This window comes from Nyctibius grandis, chromosome 9 (assembly GCF_013368605.1).
Source record: "Nyctibius grandis isolate bNycGra1 chromosome 9, bNycGra1.pri, whole genome shotgun sequence".
NCBI classification, from domain to species: domain Eukaryota; kingdom Metazoa; phylum Chordata; class Aves; order Nyctibiiformes; family Nyctibiidae; genus Nyctibius; species Nyctibius grandis.
Window position 1 is genome coordinate 32,189,742 of NC_090666.1, and position 18,526 is coordinate 32,208,267.

At 38.9% G+C, this 18,526-nt stretch overlaps 1 protein-coding gene across 1 annotated transcript in view; it reads right to left on the minus strand.

Moving 5' to 3' along the window:
- Positions 1 to 17,961, minus strand: part of MYLK (myosin light chain kinase) — a 197,739-nt gene extending 179,778 nt beyond the window's left edge. Inside the window, exon 1 of the mRNA XM_068407496.1 lies at positions 17,907 to 17,961. The gene's annotated coding sequence lies outside the window, so the exon portion shown is untranslated. The remainder of the gene's footprint in view (positions 1 to 17,906) is intronic.
- Positions 17,962 to 18,526: the final 565 nt, after the last annotated feature.

An 18,526-nucleotide genomic window follows, 5' to 3' on the forward strand; every position in this document is an offset into this window, starting at 1 on the left:
GGTCAGCCTCACCTCCATTGCATGTTATTATCACCAGAAAACATTCTAGGCAAGAACATAACTTCCTTGTAGACAGCAGGTGCTATCTACAATACTAAATTATTAAGACAAAGTAAAAGACTATCCAGTTGGAAGACTAAGGGGATTTAGAGCACCCATAATCACCCGCTTTATTTATTTTTATACGAAGTAGAAGCTGAGACTGCTCATCTTGAAGTGATGCGCTGACAAACGATTGATGCTTACCAAGTGGTTATGTCATAGATGTTATTCTTTGCTTTGCTTTCCACTGACATAATATAAGATCTTACATACGGAGTCACTGACAGATGATCTTGTGATGTTTGTTCCTCAGGAAGAATGTTAGAAAAGACAGGTTCTGTATATAGTTGTATAAAGTATGAATTTTGGATGGTAGCCTGTCTTGCAGGAGATATGCTTCAGTGTTTTCTACTTGCTGCAGTGACCTACGTGCTGATGGTTTTATGCCCAACTACATTGTACTGCTACAAGACAGACAACAGTTAACAAAGCTTAAGTGAAGACTCTGGACCTCTAACCATCTCTTCCAAAGGGCTGCTCAGCTGTCGGCAGAGCAGAGCTAGATGATGCCAGTTCCTTAAATGTCAAAAGGCCAACAAATATACTTGTGTTTCCTCCTCAAACAAATCACACAGTAGCTAGAAGGAATCAAAGTCAAATCTCATCCACAGGCTAATTCTCCGGCAGTCCTGATCATCACCTGCTCAGCTTACAAAGGTTTGTCAGAGATTCTCCCATAAGACTTTGTGTGTAACAGTAAACAACGTTGAAGCTTGCACAGAAAGAGTTCTAGCCATGTTCAATATGATTGCACTTCTGAATCAAAGTAATCATGAAAGTAAGTTTTCACAGTATTGAGGCCTAAATTGTTCTCTACATTCTTGTAAAAAGATCAGCTGAAGGCCGGTATATTAAATTTTTTTAATTATACACCAGACCTTAATTCTGCCAAGGAACAGACCTGATATTGTCAAGGGCTGCGAGTTTAAAAACAAGTAGTCAAAACTGGTCATGTAACAAATAACTTCATACTTAGCTTTAGTATTTAACCTTCTTCGACTTAAAATTGGGTTAATACCTCACATTCAAGTTCTGTTGAACTAAATGGGAAGGTTCCCCTAATTTAACAGGCTTTTTATCATGCCTTTTGGCAAACTTCATCAGTTAAACAGTTTCAGATTCTTGTGTGCCAGACAGCCATCCAGAGAAGTAGAAAGTATTCTTGCATTAACCGGAGATTGTTGGAAGAGTATTTGATGAAACACTCCTCCCTAAGTATGTTTGTTTTGTTTTTAAAGTAGCAATTGTTTTGGAGGATTAGAGGATTTGAATTTTGTTGTTCTTCAATGTTTAAGTTCTTTGTATCTCTGCCCTAAGTTTTTAAAAAGTGCTAGTGATAACTTTCCTGATGTCTTGCTGCATTTTTAAAATATTTTAAATTTACTTTGGGAAGGTCCTGTGGTACCTTATAAATCTCCCAGAGAGTAGAAAAGGATTTTTGTGGGCTTTCTTTTTGCCAGATTTCCCCATGCTATGTGTATTTTAACTACTACTTTCTTTAGACTGAAGTGCTGCCTATGTTTTAACCCCTCATATGCAGAGCTGCTATATCTTCTGCATGGAAGGTTCAAATCAACAGAGCCCAAAATGGTCTGTTAGAGGCAAAAAACTTATGTCATTTAAATAACTGTTAGATGTCCTCACTGTTCCCACAAGATAGGAATTGTCAGTGTGCAAAATAAACTAGTAACAAGCTCCTCACAAAGACACGTAGCTTCAGGAAAAAGGGCAAATGATGAAAAATAGACAAATGACTACTTACAGGTTTCTAGCCCCTTCAAGCTGTTTGTGCTGTTACAAAGTTACTACTTTCCCCATTCTTTGGAGACCACCAAGTTGATTTTGAAGTGTAAACTACTGTAGGTTTTTTTTTTTAATATTTTTAAACCATGGAAGAAAAATAATTAGTGGGAGATTTGTATTGTTAATGTTAAATAAATGGAACAGATAAATGCAAAGCATACAAAGGATATCAGTGTACCCTCTGGTTTGAAAATACCAGACATTTTTCCCTAAGCACTAATCCTAGTTAATGCCAGTCCCTTTCCTTAAGGGCTTTGTTGTAAGCTTCATTGCTTGCTGCACAGCCTTGCACATACATAAAGCTCTTTATGAATTTGGCGAGTCTACTTAGATAGGCAATATTAAGTATGCACACCTAGACGGAAATAGAAATGAAGCAACAACCATGGAAGAAGGATACAAAATCTTAGTACAGCTTTCAGTCAGAAGAAACATGGTCCTGTGAAGTCTTCAGATGCAATATTATTGGCACCTGATAGAACTGAGTCCTTTGCAACATTTTTGCGTTTGAGTTAAGCAAACATTGAAGAAAACTAATGCTTTAATGGCAGTGATTGATTCTGAACTTACAGGGCATGAAAAGCACCACTGTAATGCAGACTTGGGGCACGGCTGACAGGTTTAAGGCTCAGGAACAGACATCCGACAAAATCTAAGCACATAAACACAGCTAAGCAAGACATCTGCTCCAAGCTACTCAGTTCATCCACAGGGTGAAACTGGTTTGTATTGTTTACAAATAAATATAATAAATAATCAGGCAAATCTGTTGTTAGTTAAAGCATTAGAAAAAAAACCTTTTACAATGCCTCTTGCAGAAAGACATCTGTTAACTTGAACTCTCCAACCCGAAGAGCTTAAGGAAACCTGTGCTCGCATATTATTTGGGTTTACCTTTTCTCTCTCTTCCTATTTCCTTTTCCGCTCTCAGGGGTCACTTTATTACTTATGTTTTACAAGAAAACATGTTTCCTAGCAACAAAGAACATCATAAATTTGGCCATATGCTTACCATTACACCAGAGACTCAACAATCAAAAATGATTTAACCAGAAAAAGATTCTAGTGTTTTCAAAATACTTTGGAGACAAACTTATTCATCTATAAAGAAAACATACAACTTGTTTGTACTACTACATGTGTAGTATTCGAGACTAATATGCTTAAAAGACCAAACCTTTCTTCAAGGGAATCTGAGTAAGATATCTAAAATGTGAGCTAGATTTATAGCTGTAAACTCTTCCCAGGACAAAAAAAAAATGCCTCTTCTGCAATTATCTGCTTTCTGTAGTGTGACTTTTCATTCTGATCCCATTGAGAAGAGAATTAGCCATGGCATAGTGGCTTCTCTTGAGCTGAGCCAAGTGCAGTGCATTCAACTCCTGAGTATTAAAAGCCAGATTTTAATTTAATTGTTATCATTTATTTCACAGAGGTTACTAGCACAAACCAGCAAGGAAAAGCAGTGCATATGAATGCCTTCCACTGTTTTAAAGGAGAACAATCAAGACCAGCTTCAGAGTATTATTTTTCCATCCCAACAAATGGTTTAACTTCCAGGCTCAACCGAGCTTTCTGAACTGGATTGATTCCACTAGACACCCTAGTTATGCCTGCATATGGGCTGCTTCAGAGAAAGTACGTGATAAATCTCATTCACTGAGAAAGGACATCAACAGAAAAAATAACTATCCAATAACACCCCAAAAATACTCAGGTGAATTTTATGCTAATAAAGGTACTGCATGAACATTCTGGAAACTCGTATATTTTCAGTATTCAAGATTCATGAAGTTTTTTGGTAATTGTCAGGGACAGTGATGGCACCTTAATGTGGTTAAGTTGGAGGTGTCTACCACTGTCAGCACCTAGACTATGCCTCTGGCCAGCTTCCTCTCTTAAGGAGGGACCATGCATACAAGAATTATTGATGAAGACTTGTGTATCCCTCTAAACCCCCACATCACAGATAAAGATTAAAAAAAAAGAGGAAAAAAAACCCAACCAAAAGACCCAATTAAGCCCCTGTTGACAGCCCTGCACCAAAGCACCTCCTTCCTTAAAAGCACGAAAAGCTATTGACTGTTCTTGGCACATTATATGTTTCTACTACGTAGAAACAGAAAAGGAAATATGTAACTTGAACTACTGAGGTTCTTCAGAATACCACGAGCTATCCTGACTTGCCTTCACTCAGTATAATTGCTATTTTGTTTCTTGCTGAAAAAGTGTATTTATCACTGTAACGCAAACTGGACATGTGAAACCACAAAGAAATCAGGATTTTACAGCTGTTGGAGGATCAAAATATCTGCATTTGATCCTATGGGGATCATCAAGAGATCAGCTCTGCAGTGTAAGTACTGCAGCATCAATAAGCAAAGAAAATGGATTAAGCAATACCTGCTTACGACCAGTTTTTGTCAGCTTCTGACCTCTCACTAGTGCCAAAACTTGGAAAAAACTATACTAAATAAAAACCTAATGGGTTTAAATGCTGGAAAAATATACTTACTTCTCTGGAATGAACCTCTAATCCAAACAAAAAAAATTAACATCTTCTGCTCTTGTGAATTTTGGCTGCTCCATCTATATTCATATTCTTTCTTTATGCCTGCAATGACATCACCCAATAATAGGGAAAATGGAAATTCATTGCAAGCTTAATTCACAGCCCTTTAAAGGACTCAAGATTCAAAGTGTACTAAATTAATGAATTTACAGGAATGGGGCTACTGCCCTCAGAAGTTTTATACAGATGTTATTTAGAGGTCCAGACACACATGAACAGTGGACAATACAGTAATTGAAAATGCAATCATTGACATCCCTTTAACCAGAAGAAGGTTATACCAGATTAAACTTCTAATCTTAAAAGGAAGAAAAAGAAGAACTGCAGACCTTTCAGTATTTTAAAAACTGATAAGACTATAATTTGCAAAAGTGTTTTAGTCTATAATTTTCATGTTTAATGCTCATAGTAGTTCATTGCTTCTCCTTTTATTGACTACATAATATAATCTTGTTTATCTAAAATTCTTTGGGGATTTCTGAATCCACTTGAGAAGCAGACATTCACAAGAGGAGACTGGAAGGATTACAACGACTTGCATCAGTTTGTTGAAGAGGTATAGTTCCTTTAATGTAGCCTCTTAAAGGGAGCCCATATTCTTTTTATTGCACTGTAGGGATCTCTGGATGGGGGAGGGGGCAGGGAAGAAAAGTCCAATCACATAAAATATAGCAAACTTTCCTTTAATCAAGATTTAACTTAATCAGAGCTAAGACATGTCTGGCAAGAATACAGGCCATTCCCTGTAAAGAAACAAACCTGAACCACTCCTAGTCCCCATGAGACTTTCAATACTAGAAAAATATTCCCTTGTACACTGAGTTCCCCAAATAAATATTTTATTTCTTCCCTGAAGAAGAGCCATGCAAGGGAGTGTTTCCTACTTCTAACAGCAAGCCTTCCTACAGAAGAACCTCTCCTCCCTCCCCATTGTCTCTAAATTCCAAGACATCCAAAGTAGACAGTGCATTGCCATATCCACAGATAATGTGCCACTGCTGAATCTTAGTGCTTCAGCCATTCTCTTTGCCCCTAGCTCAAACCTAGACTGGTTTTGGTGCCTTGTAATAAGCTGAGACTTAGGATTAGTCTACTGTAGTATCATACCCCATTCAGAGCTAACAGGTACAGAAGGAAGATAGGTACAATCCAGCTTTCTCTTTTCCTTTGTAATAGCTAACTCAGGTTAGATGCAAAAGTGGCTGCTACACCTAGAACTTTGCAGAAAAAAACAGGGAAAATAGCACAAATACAAGTGGGACAACCTGCCTGGTAAGAAAGTAGGCGCCTTGGCCAGAAACAGACCATCCTCTGTACGTTACTAAGCAATCTGCAAATAGAGAAGGTACGAGCTTTAAACAACAGGTACATACATTAAAAAAAAAGCCACAGAGTAATCACTGCTCTGTTCAGTGAAGTCTGGTGGTGTTAGGTTTATGATGCGCTATCATAGGGAATAAAATTCACCCTAAGATGCATCTAGTGCAGAACTTCAACTATGGACATCCATCTCCTAAATTGGGACTCAGCAAAATTTTCAGGGTTACTGCTTGTAACAGAGCTTTGTGAACACAGATGAAGCAAAAACTTTAAAAACACGTTGTATGACTCCTTGTCTCTGGATATTTCCAAGAGACATACAAAAAGTCTGCAAGAAGAGTGAGGTGTAGAGACTGACAGCATAGACAGAAAAATTTGCCACCTCCTGGAAGATGATCTGTTCCCTAGAATGCCCAAGAAAACAGATGCACCCTTCTTCCACATATATTGGTAAATGCAATCTATAAGCCTAAATTGTTCTCCACTGTGCCAATCACCAGACTATTCAATTTCTATGGGTCAGAGAGAGCAAGGCCATTTCCAACTAAAACAAATAAGATAAAGTTTATAGCTTTCACCCAGGATGATTTGTGTATTTTGGAATAAACACAGTCTCATGAAATAAGGTTACATGAAAAAAAGAATGTGTTTACATGAAAAGCACTAGCACAGGCCAATTTTTTACTCAGTCATGGAAATACTGTGCTGTTACTCTTGAAAATTTTGTTCAATAAAACCTGATTGCTTTTCAGCTTTTCCTCTCAAACTCAGATCAATACATTCTTGATTAGATGTTATATAGGCTTACCTGTAACTGATACAGTGGCAACTCTCTTTGAAAGACTGCAAATTACTCCTAAAATAAGTCATTCTCCTTGTGCAATACCATACATGTTTTCATTATCAGTAGCTGACTCCTCAGACAGACTGAGGATAAAGAGAGCTTATTCTTCTTTTGTGTTTCAATTTGAGTATGAGCTGAGAAGTGAGGCATTTTAAAAGATTGCCAGTTTTCCCATAGCCCTGACAGAAAGAGACAGCAGGCCTTCCTGTGGTTGACACACCTAACAGTAATACTACCCAGCTGCTCTGTGTGGCTCTCTTCAAATTACTATTATTGTTTTTAAAGGTCACAGCGACAGTGGACAAAATAGCCCAAATCATCCTCATTAAGCTTGAGTTTTCCCAAAGTTTCTCTGTTTCACACAAAAAACTAACACAAGCTTCCGTTGCTTCTTCTACACAAATCTTACACTTGAGCATGTTCTGGGCAGACACAGACACTTGTGCTCACTCAGTCATAACATATTTGACCAAAGTGATTCTCGAAAACTGCAGAAGTGGGGTTAAAGCTCAAAAGTCTGTCCCTGTCCTGTGCTCTAAGGCTGGCTGTACACTCCAGTTTTTCCCTAGCTTACCTGTGCTACAGTACCAAGAGATTCTAGCCTTCATTTGGCCTCTGAGTCTTTCAACATGATTTTCAGGAAGACAGCCTGCTGTAACTCAAGAGTTAAAGCAATATGGTAACAATAGAGAAGGTAACTATCCAAGTCATGTAGGCTCTAATGAGGCTTTCCCTTGGCACCAGTTACAAGGATGCTTTATAAGAGGTATCTGTCCTCCAAAAATCAGACAACACTAATTAGCTTCTTAATAGGTTTTCAGATAGACTATAAACTGGACCACAAACTGGAAGTTTGAACTGAGCTCAAACTGGCAACTGAGAACTTTTACTGAGTTCAAAGTTAGAAGATTATTCCAATCATTTTGTCTGAGCTTGGTGGGACACAGCCCAAAGAAATTATGCAAAAATTCCTCCACTTATTTTAGAGAAGACATCCAGTCACCCTAAGATGTCTCTAAAGCCATATTGTTATTTTTTAAGATTGTTAAACATTTTGGCATCTCAGTTCTAGTGAAAACTAAACTCTCCTTTAGATTCAAACCTCTGGGTCTAGTTCTACCTAATTCTACCATCAGGAACCTCCTGTCCAGGTAGGTACAATTATAACCAGTTAGAGTCACATTTTTATCCCTTTAAAACATTAAATGGACTGAGCTTCTTCAGTCTCTGACTTCAAGGCATTTTTCCAGACAATGAATCATTCTTTTATCTCTTTCCTGAATCTCTTCCAATTTCAGCCTCCTTCGTGAATTGTGGCTACTAGAATTGGATATGGTAAGTATATAATGGTCTCTGTGGTGTTTCAAAAAAGTAACATCCCCACCTCTCTTCTCCTTGATGTTTCTTGCCCTTCTCTACATCTCAATAAGGGCTTAATCAGATCTCTTGCCTACAGTTCTTGTTACCTTGTTCATCCAGTTTAGCCCCAAAACATTTCCAAAGCTTCTTTCTCAGACGTAACATCCCATTTTCTGTGACCCACATCCTGCTTCTATATACATGATATAACAAGTGACTGTTAACAAACATGAGTCTGCCTTGCAATAAGATCCAGATTAGCACATATTATTATACGTGCTCCTTACATTATTGGTTAAAAACAAATATAAAAACAAATAAGGGGAAAAACAAACCTGCTCTGCCCCACTGAGGCTTGCATGGTGTCGATAAGTCCTTAGAATTAACCAGTCACCTGTAATCAGAACATGGTGTACTGCAGTCAGGGTGCTTCTGATCTTAGGGAATTTCCAGTAATATTTCAGTAGAAGCAAAGGTCAGAAGATGTTAATGGTTTTGTACACGTTGTATAGAAACCCTAATTTGAAACACAGTGTGGATAAAAATAAGTACTGAATTTGATCCTTTTCCACTGACTCTTGGAAATGAATACTGGGGTTTTACTGATGTATTAATAAATGACCAAAATTCACCTCTGATGCAACCGATGCCAGTGATGGATTTATTTGGAGCATTTAGCCTGTTAATCACATTAGTGAAGGTCCAGCTGATAGAAAAACCATCCCTAGAGATGTCACTACTTTCCCTTCCAGAAATACTACAAAACAGCTAGTGAATGATTTAGGGATTTTCCATACATGTAATTTATACAAATCTTCCATTGCTTTGTGCTAATGAGAGTCAGACAGGTAGCAAATATCACAAACTGGGAAAGACAATTTCAGCAGAAAAAAAGAGCAGAAATTTTTGCTAAAGCTGTTTTCTACTGAAAAAGCTCATAAATGGAAACTTATTTGGCATCTTTGTTGGAGCTGAATTGGCAGAGTAAGATGGAAAGCAGTTCTGTATCTCATTACTGCCTCCACTATCACTAGTTGGAAACTTTGGAAAAACAGGCCCCTTTCTGTTTAGATACAACTGTGCTGTGGCTGTACAGAGTGTCTGGCTTTCTCTTTCCTTCTCCTTAGTACAGATGACATCTGCATAGACAGGCTCTTTGTCTTTTTAAGGCCTCACCTACTGCTGCTTATTTTCTACATGATGTCTATTTGTGATATCATAGGCACTGCCTAAGTAACAATTACAGTGTCAGCAAGACAGACGAAATGCCACCACACAAACACATGTAATTAAGTGTTCCTGACTTAATCTCAATTTAACTTTGTGCATTTTCATTAATTAGTTAAATGCGGGTAAGTTTAGTTTTCTAAAAGAGGACTGCAAACTAGCACACAAGAAAAACTATATCTACAGCTACCCAATCTTCAGCTGAACCAAAACAAGACCTGGATTGAAGGTGAGCAGTAAGTGCTGGGAAGAAGCAAGACATGTAAGAAAAACTCTGCTTTCATGTCAGGATTCCCCAGAAATAAAGGATGAGGGGAAAAGAGATCAAAAGCCATGATACATGCTTGACTGCAGTAGGAGAATTATTAGTAAACAGCTTCATTGATAAAGGAGACATAACAGCTACTCTAATGGAACAGGAAAGGTGGTCTTACATCTCATGTAAGCCTAATCAGGGCAGTACACTATTCCATAGACATATCCAGGCCAGTTCCAAAGCTAAAATAGCAACATGAGCATGCTAATCCACTGGACTAATTATCACTTGAGACCTAAGCTAATTTTTCCAGGTGTTTCTTTGTGTAAGATGTATCAGCACAGAAAGCAAAACCGTGGACTCACAATATTTTGCCTTGCTTTCTTATTTCAGGAAATGCAGTTTCCATCCAGGAGCAGCAGATACCTGAATTCCATCATTACACTGTTTAGAGCCTGACACTAGAAAGACAACATGGTCTAGCAGGCAGAACAACCAAGTAGTAGGAATTCAAACATCTGACACTGTTTCTGGATAAAACCATTTCATTTTTTTTTTTCCTCTTCTTGTTCTTTTTATCTTTGGTTTGTGTGTTGAAATTCAGTGCAAAGAATCTGTGTGCTTGTACACAGCCTAGTACAATGGCATCACAAGCAGTCTTTTATCATTGCAACAAAAAATACATCTTTTGTTCTCAGGTTCTCACAGTAGGGTAGGGCTCTGTCTCACACTTAAAAATGTCTGGAAAATGGAATACTATATCCAGATGAACACAGAAGAAAACAAAAGCTTAAGTCAGCCATATAGCACAAAGAACCGTAGTCCCTTTGCACATCCAGTCTTTAGCTACTCATTTCACAGCTAACACTGGCAATTAGCCCCCCACCATCCTCTTCTCTTACTAATAAATTGACTGATTTCTCTTAAAGTCAAATACACTCAAAGGGCACATTTGTTAGAATTGTGCTGTGTGTGTTCAGACAAAACTATCTCCAGTTAGATTGGGCTCTTTAGACACAGTGAGATCAAACAGCTCACAAAATCCTTTGATGGAAATTTAATTCTTTAAAAATATGCACGAGGTAATTGAAAACACATTTTATGATATTTCAGATTATAAACAGTAGATCTCTGGCTGGGTTGAACAAATAGCATTAAGCCCTTTTCTTCCTTCTGAAAAACCACAGTGCTTGGCAGCATGAGGCACTGATGTGCCTTCTGTATCAGCACAGGGAAACCAGTGTTTATGATGAAGAGCTTGTGTTAGGATGCAAATTGCACTGCAACAGAAGAAACTATTTGTAAATATCAGTTATTGTTCATTCAGAGACATTTTGTGATATTAGCATGTTTTTCCAAGATCTAAGCACAAGGTGTGAGTTTATTATATTTTTCCTCCCCCTGCTTTCCCTTGCACCGGTCTTCAGGAAAAAGCAAAAATAAGTATCCTTTCCTCACAGCCTCCAGTCTTATCATCAATCCTATGCATGCTGGAACATAGAGACACTAAAAAATCATAAGGTAAAGGTTCAGAGTATAAAATCCAATTCAAGCTTTGCTCACTTTATATTTAAACCTCTGTCTTTACTAATACTGTGAAACACTAATGAAACAAATATGTATGCTTTATAGAAACAACAGTTCCAGAGGGAGCCACACTGCTTTATCCATTAACTATCACTTCCACACACACACCAAGATCTGTTTGGTTCCATCAATAGTACTTTTGTGCATCTGCCAGACGAACAAGGAAGCTCTGAGCAGCAAATGCCATGGGCAGTCCAAAACTTTAGCACTTCATGCTGCCAGACTACTCTTAACTTTGCTTCTATTTGTGCACCAAGGCAGAGCCTGAAAAAGACAGGATGTTAATGGGATGAGGTGGGGTGAATGAGGACTTTTCTGGCAAAACCATTTAAGAAAACAGTACCTTTGTCACAGTTAAAGCATTTCATGGAAAGATACAGGCTACCCTGAAGGAAGTCATTTCTAGCCAAAGAAAAAAAGTGCAAAATCAGCCTTAACTTACCCCAAAGGGGTCATGACCCAGGGACTGTGGGAAACTGCTTCAGACTCTGCCATAATCACACACCAGTTATGAACCTCAGTCTTCCACATGACTTAATGGATGTGAAGTGCATGGGAAGTGTCTCAATGCATTTAAAAGGTCTCTTAATAGTAAGAGTATAGCAAGTCTGTTTCTTCCCTTTCTCCTGTCCTTGAGGGAAAGAGGGGGGGGGGAAATCCAGAACTGTCTGGGGTTCCCTCTGTGGCAGAGCTACAGAAGAATCTGCATACTCAACACACCAGGAGTCAGGCTTGATTTAAGTGCATACGGCTCTTCATTATCTGCCGCATTTTTGACAGACTTTGAGTAACCCAGTCCCTACACTTCCTCCTCACACTAGAGATTAAACTACCTCAGTCTTAAGAAGGAAACAGCTAGGATTTTTATTTCCTCAGAGTTGATGTTTCACTTCCATCTTCTTCCAAGTCAGTGGCCCTTGAAAAATACAGAAGTTTTACTCCTGAGTTGGAACAACACAGACCAAGGAAGGTTCAAAAAGCAGGCCAAAACTGATGTAGTCTTTCACTAACGTAAAACGCACCTTGTTGCTTGCTTCAGCCTCCTTGCTTCTTGAGCCACAAATGAGAGAGCAAAGACAAACATTTGAAAGAATGTGCTGCTCTTTGTACAACAGGAATAAGTTAACGCGTGAAGTCTAAAAGGCTCCACACTTCCAACAACTCATTTTAAGGGATTCTTCATCATAACTAAAGTTTTGAAAAGTGAAACAATCCAAAAGGACAGTGTGATCAAGCTTTAAAGTGAAAGCACTCTGAAACTGTGGAGGAATCGCAATTCATTGTGTAGGGCGGCATTTGCACCAAGGTGAAACGTAGCAAACTAGTGGTAAGGCAAAACTGAATAGGCTGCTTATTGTTCTTCACCACTCTCCCTGGGTGAAGTGAAAGTACAGGAAAATGAAGTCTTTCCCTCTCACAACTAAAGATAGAACAATGCAAATCCCAGGGCAGCATTGACTTGTTAAACAGTTTCTGCTGGCTCTATTTTAAAGCTCTAAAGACTTTGAAGTGGAGTTGTAAACTCAATTGATTTCAAACAAAAGGCTAATGTAATCCACTTTCAGCACCAGTACCATGCTGGCAGTGAATACATCCTTCTCAGTAATAGAAATTACTTATTAGGGTTTAAAGCAATTCATTTCAGTGTTTTCAAGTCACTTAAGAAGTTGGATAGGAACGATCTTGGCTGAATTCAGCCATAGGGAAACAAAGCCAATCTCTGGACCTGTTTTACTGGGGAGACAGTAAGGCCTCCAGGAACACAGGCATTAATATCTGACACATTCAAGTGCCCTTTTTGTCCCAAGCTGCTTTCCAGGTATTGTAGTTTTATATGTGAATTGTTACACCCAGCCCTGGAGTGCAGCCATCTCTGCGGTGGGATGCACAGCTTTAGCTGTGCAAGGTCAGCAGGGTCAATTAGGGCAGTAGTAGGCACTGCATCAGGTTAAAGGACTGGGCAGCTGTCAGATTCAGACACTGGAAAATTAATGGAAAGTTTGGGAAATACTGGGCACCCTTAAATTTTGTAACACTTTCAAGTTATGAAAACGAACCAGTTATGGAGTTTGTGGCAACAAGATCAGAAGTCTCCAAGAACGGCCAAATGGAAAAAGATCTCTGAGGGAATTGATTAGAAGACTATGGGATAGGCTGAATGGAATTACCAATTGTAGAGTCTTAAGAAAAACAGGAACAAGTAGAACATAGAACAGGTCAAAGATTTTAAACCTTTCCAATAAGTTTCACAGCATTTGGCCCCTTCCTTTGGAAAGTACATGTGATACACCAGGGAAAGTAATGACTCAAGGCAGAACGTGAAACTAGGCAGATTTTAAGGTAGCGCTGACATAGTTTTACATATGCACATGAAAGCTGCGCTGTTTCACTGTGTTTTTGAGTTTGTAAAAAATAGATAGGACGTGTTAACAAACCCATTGAGTCAGGATGGAAAAACCTGCAGCATAATTTCTGAAGTGCTTGGCAATGGGCACCCAGGACAATTCAAACCCAGAAACAATTCAACCTTCCTGGGGTAACTGCCAGCCTGTTCAAGGCCCAATGAATAGAATTAAGATCATTTTGTCCAGCAAATGTATTCTGGACTAGATCTGCTATTTGACCTTCCAGGCCTCTTGGCAAAAATCTACTATGTCATTCATGTCCAAATGGATTTGGAACAAGGAGAATCTGCTGTCTAGAAGCTTCTGTAAAGGGAGGACACAGCCTAAGAGGATTTTGCTATAACTAATTATAAATATTCAAATTAATATTCCCATATTTTTAACAGTTTCCAATGTCTGTCTGCTCCTGGCTTCTGCAGAACTGACTTCCATGCGAATCTAAGGGCTCTTCTTCCTGGATAATTTATCTATGCTGAATGTCTTGGAAAGATTTATTACTTTCCTCTGCTACTTTCATACCGCTTGACTTCATTCCAGACTGAAGCACTTTGAGGCTAGCAGTCTTTTCCCCAAACTATGGCACTGAGGTCCTTTAACATAACAGCAATTTGAAAAATATCAGTAACAATCTGTAATTAGAGCAATTAAGTAATGTTTGACATAGAGAAAGAGAAGGGAGATTTTTAGATGCATCTCAGCCTCTCAGAATGGTTATTTAGCAGCTGGAGTTGCCTTAAAATAAAAGTTCATACAGTAAATTTCTTCCATGTTATCTAACTCAGATGAGCACAAAACCATTTTTAAAGGGCATGCCAATTCCTCCTGAGCAAGACTACATAGCAACAGCACTCTCCCTCTCAACCTAATCTTTTTGCGCTAAATGAAAAATAGAAATTACTCTTTATTTCCATCAGCAACAAAATACAGCAGGCACTTCCTTATCTCATAAGCTTCTACTTGCCAGGTAGGAAGCATACTTGGTCTCTCCTCCTTCAGGCTAGATAGGTAACAACCCCAAATCCAGCAAGTCGGCAAACCTTTTTGCATGCCAAGGGCGTCAAAGAATTTGGTGAGCATGAGACTGCCAGCAGGCAAATACATGACTAACTCCAGTTGAAATGACAAAGGTCTATTTTTCCCCTTTCTCTTTATTCACTTCATACTTTCCATTGTTCACTGCTGCTCATCTATACCTAATGTTTCTTTAATTGAGCAGACTTGGGCTACACAGATACTCAGAAGCCAAGTGTTTAGCTCACCCTGTGCTGTTAAAAGACTGCACAACACAACACTACTCACCTTCATTACATGCCCTCCCATTTTTCTAGCTGCTTTGATGCACACTGAAACAGTTAATGTTAACCTTTAAAATTGTATCAATGCCATTTGAACTAGCCATCCATTGAATGAATGAGAGGAATTCACACCTCAAGGCTTATTGTGTCAGGCTGCCTGCCAACTCAGGTGGCTATGGCTGCAGCAGTTACTGCACTCTAAACGGTTTCTTCACAACTACAAAAGCTAGAAACTTAGTTTGAAAACTTCTAGTCGTAGAAAATAGAGTATAACTGTGGTATCTGTCTAGCCCCTAAACTTTAGCTAGTCCTTTTTTAAGGAAGCCTGCCTCATTGGTTTAAAAGTCCTGTGTTTAAGCCATAGTTCTTTCATTTTCCTCAGGACAGCATTTTTCAACAGGACATCCTTCTTAGGAAGGTACAAAAATTTCCTTAGCTCCCTGAAGATGGCTTGCCCAGAGATGCATATGTTCACACTGTATGCAAGCTGTATTTTAATATGCATGGCCAGGGAAGAAAGCAGTCACCTCTGCACCCCTAGAGGAGTATGAAAGCTGGAATATTATATAAACCACAAAAATAGGCAATAGGCCAGATACCAGAAAGGAAAGCAGTTCTCATTCCTAAGTACTCGCTGGTTTCCTATTGATTGTAGTGGGAAACTTCCAAGTTCCCACTCCCAGTCTCTGGGACAGCAGTAAAAATATACACACTTTCTGAGCACACTGCTACAGAGGTTAACGAACCAGTGTGCCCCTGCAGCTTCACTGCACTGGCTCACACAGTGCTAATATGACACTGGCATTGACCTGGAATTCACTCATGGCAGTTACAGGATTAAACAAGCAAAATCCAGAACAACAAAATCTCATGTGCATTTTGCCCATGTGAAATACAATTGTCTGTTACTTGTCAAAGGAACTTTATAGAACTAACAGCTTACACTGTCACTTCCTTCAAATTCACAAACATGAACCAGAACACCACACTTCCATCTCTTTCATGACAAAAGCAGGAAATTCCCCCCACCCATTATTTCAAGGGAGGAATACTTAAAACCAAAAATGGACAAACAGAAAGGTTAGTGGCTGGAAAGAAGCATGGGTCCCAACTAGGAAAGCAACAGCTAAATTACTTAGATAACAACAGTAAGTAACTTCAATAAATAGAAGTGGAAAAGGCTTCCAAGATGGGTGAAGTGACAGCAAGTGAAGTTGAAGTGAGTGTATAGATGCTGCTAGAGAGACAAAACAGAATTGGGATCAGCACCTCATGAAGCAATTGCTCTCATGAAATTCATGGAGTCACACTGAATAGGTAACTCAGAAGTTCCTTTCCTGCATGATGCTCTGGCAGACAAGGCTACTATATACCTTGATGTATGAAGAGAGGAGTACAGAATAAATATAAAGACATAGTTTACTCATTAAGTGGAACATTACCAAAATATCATGTCTGTAAATGGAGTCAGACAGCTAGAGATGTTGGAAAGCAAGCCATAAGAATGCCCCAATGTCTCATTCTTATGCATAACCTATCTCCAGTGACCATCAGTAGCACTTGCCTTGGGAAAGAACACATAAAGCCAGAGTAAGCTTACAGCAATTCTTTCCCAAATACACCCTCCTGGCTTCTGGCAATCAGCAGTTTATGGACTTAAGAAGCCAGACCATCATGTTTCATAGTCCCTGAGTTTAACCTCTATGAATTTAACCTCTTCCTGAACCCATTTTGGCCTTCTTGACATTTTATTATAGTGAGTTTCACAATCAATTGCACATGCCTTGTATTAAAAAAACTAAAATATGAAAATAAGACTTGTTTTAAGTATGTTGGCCAAGTTTTATTGAGTTCTCCCTTTATTTAAATGAAGATAAGACTGATTATTTCCTTGTTTACTATCTCCACACCATTTCTAGTTTTATGACACACTCAGCCGACAACCAAGATTTTTTTTCCAAACTAAAGAGTTCTAGTTTACTCCCTGGTCCTATGGCTGTCATTCCATACCTCTGATTTTTCTGCCCACCTCTGAATCCTTCTCAGTTCTATCAATCCTTTCTGACTTATAGTCAGAGCTGCAGATACAAGTATTAAAAATGCCAGAATAAATGTTTCTGGTTTATTCTGTATTATAATTCCTAACTTTGTTATTTGGCCATCCCTGGAACTGAGAATTTGAAGGATCTATCCACAGTAATGCCAAAACCACTTGCTCTATATAAGAATTTAAATTACATTCCCCATTATCATATTGCATGGGGATTCTCAAATCCTTAGTTGTATTTATTACTACAATACCCTTCTGATAGTCAGTCTAGAATTAACCCAGACACCATGCTCAGCACCACAACATCTCCCCAGTGCTGTAAACACAGGAGAACATTCATTCCACTTCAAGTTTTTCAAGTAGAAAGTTCCTTCGGGAATAAAGCATACCATGAATTAGTCTCACATCATCCCTAGCACTTATGATATTTGACATAGAGCAGAGGCAAAAAGCTGCAAAAGCTATTCCCTCAATTTCTTAAAAGTCAATCTATAATGAATAGAAGCCTGAAGAAATGCTGTGTGCTTGATTCTCACTCTCAGCACTCTTGCTTTTTCCCCTTCTCCAAGAGCATGATATGGGGATAAATCAGTAGCCTCAATTCTTCACACACACACACCCACACACCCACCCCACACCACCTCCCAAGTTAACAGAAAAGATGAAAAACAGCTGCCTTCTAATTTGCCTCTGTTCTAAGTAAGTGATTCCCACATTTATCAATATTTCATCTAGCTATTTTTTGGCACCAACATTTTCCACATCACTTAGCAGAAGAGGGGTGACTAGGGATGGGAGGGGAGAACATAAATATAACCTCCTCACAAAAGAAAAAAACCCACTGGTGTCAGGTTTCACAGTGAGACACTTCCTTTGCAAGATTGTTCATTGTCTTTAATGATATTTTCCTTTGCAACACGACTAAGTCATTTTCTCATTTTCAACAACCAGAACAAGCAAAACTAATATAGATTCCTTTGGAAGTAGAAGAAAGATCCTAATTCACTAGTTCTTCAACATTAACTCAGACAAAGATTAACCAATATTAATCCACTTTTAAAAAACAAATAATCATTCAGTATATACCTCAAAGGGTACCTGGAAAAGGTTGCTTTTTCTCACCCACTGAGAGCTTCCGGGTTCTGTGCATGCAACGCTGGGCTCCAAAACAACAACTGGCTCAGGACACTTCTAAGATACCAAATCCACAGGTTGAATACTGCTTGCCTGGGTAGCAAGTGAGAGAAAATTATTACCAAAGGCTCTTTGAAGGCAGAACTAGTTTTATCCTAGGAATAAAATATGCACACACGCTCTCTCCATAGCACAGGGAAAGTCTCTGCCAGCTCCCTGGTAACCAACTTGGTGTTTTGTTGACTAGACTGTTAGGAAACATTAGGGAAAGAAAAGCATGGCTTAGCAGGAGTGCCCTGGACTCCGAAGACATGAGCTGAGCCACTATCAGTTTGTGTGAGAAGTGGTAACTACAGTGACATTTGTCAAGATACTTCATCTTTCCAGGACAGGGTTCCTCATCTCTTTGCTTGTAAAAGGATGGGATCTTTGTGTTTTTAAGTGGAAACTCCTTAGCCCAGGAGCTATGCCTGTTAGTGCTTGTACAGCAACAAACAGGTTTCTCATCTTCAGTCTAGAGGGATCTTGGATCCACACCTTAAATATCAGCTGCTACCAATGACAACATTCAC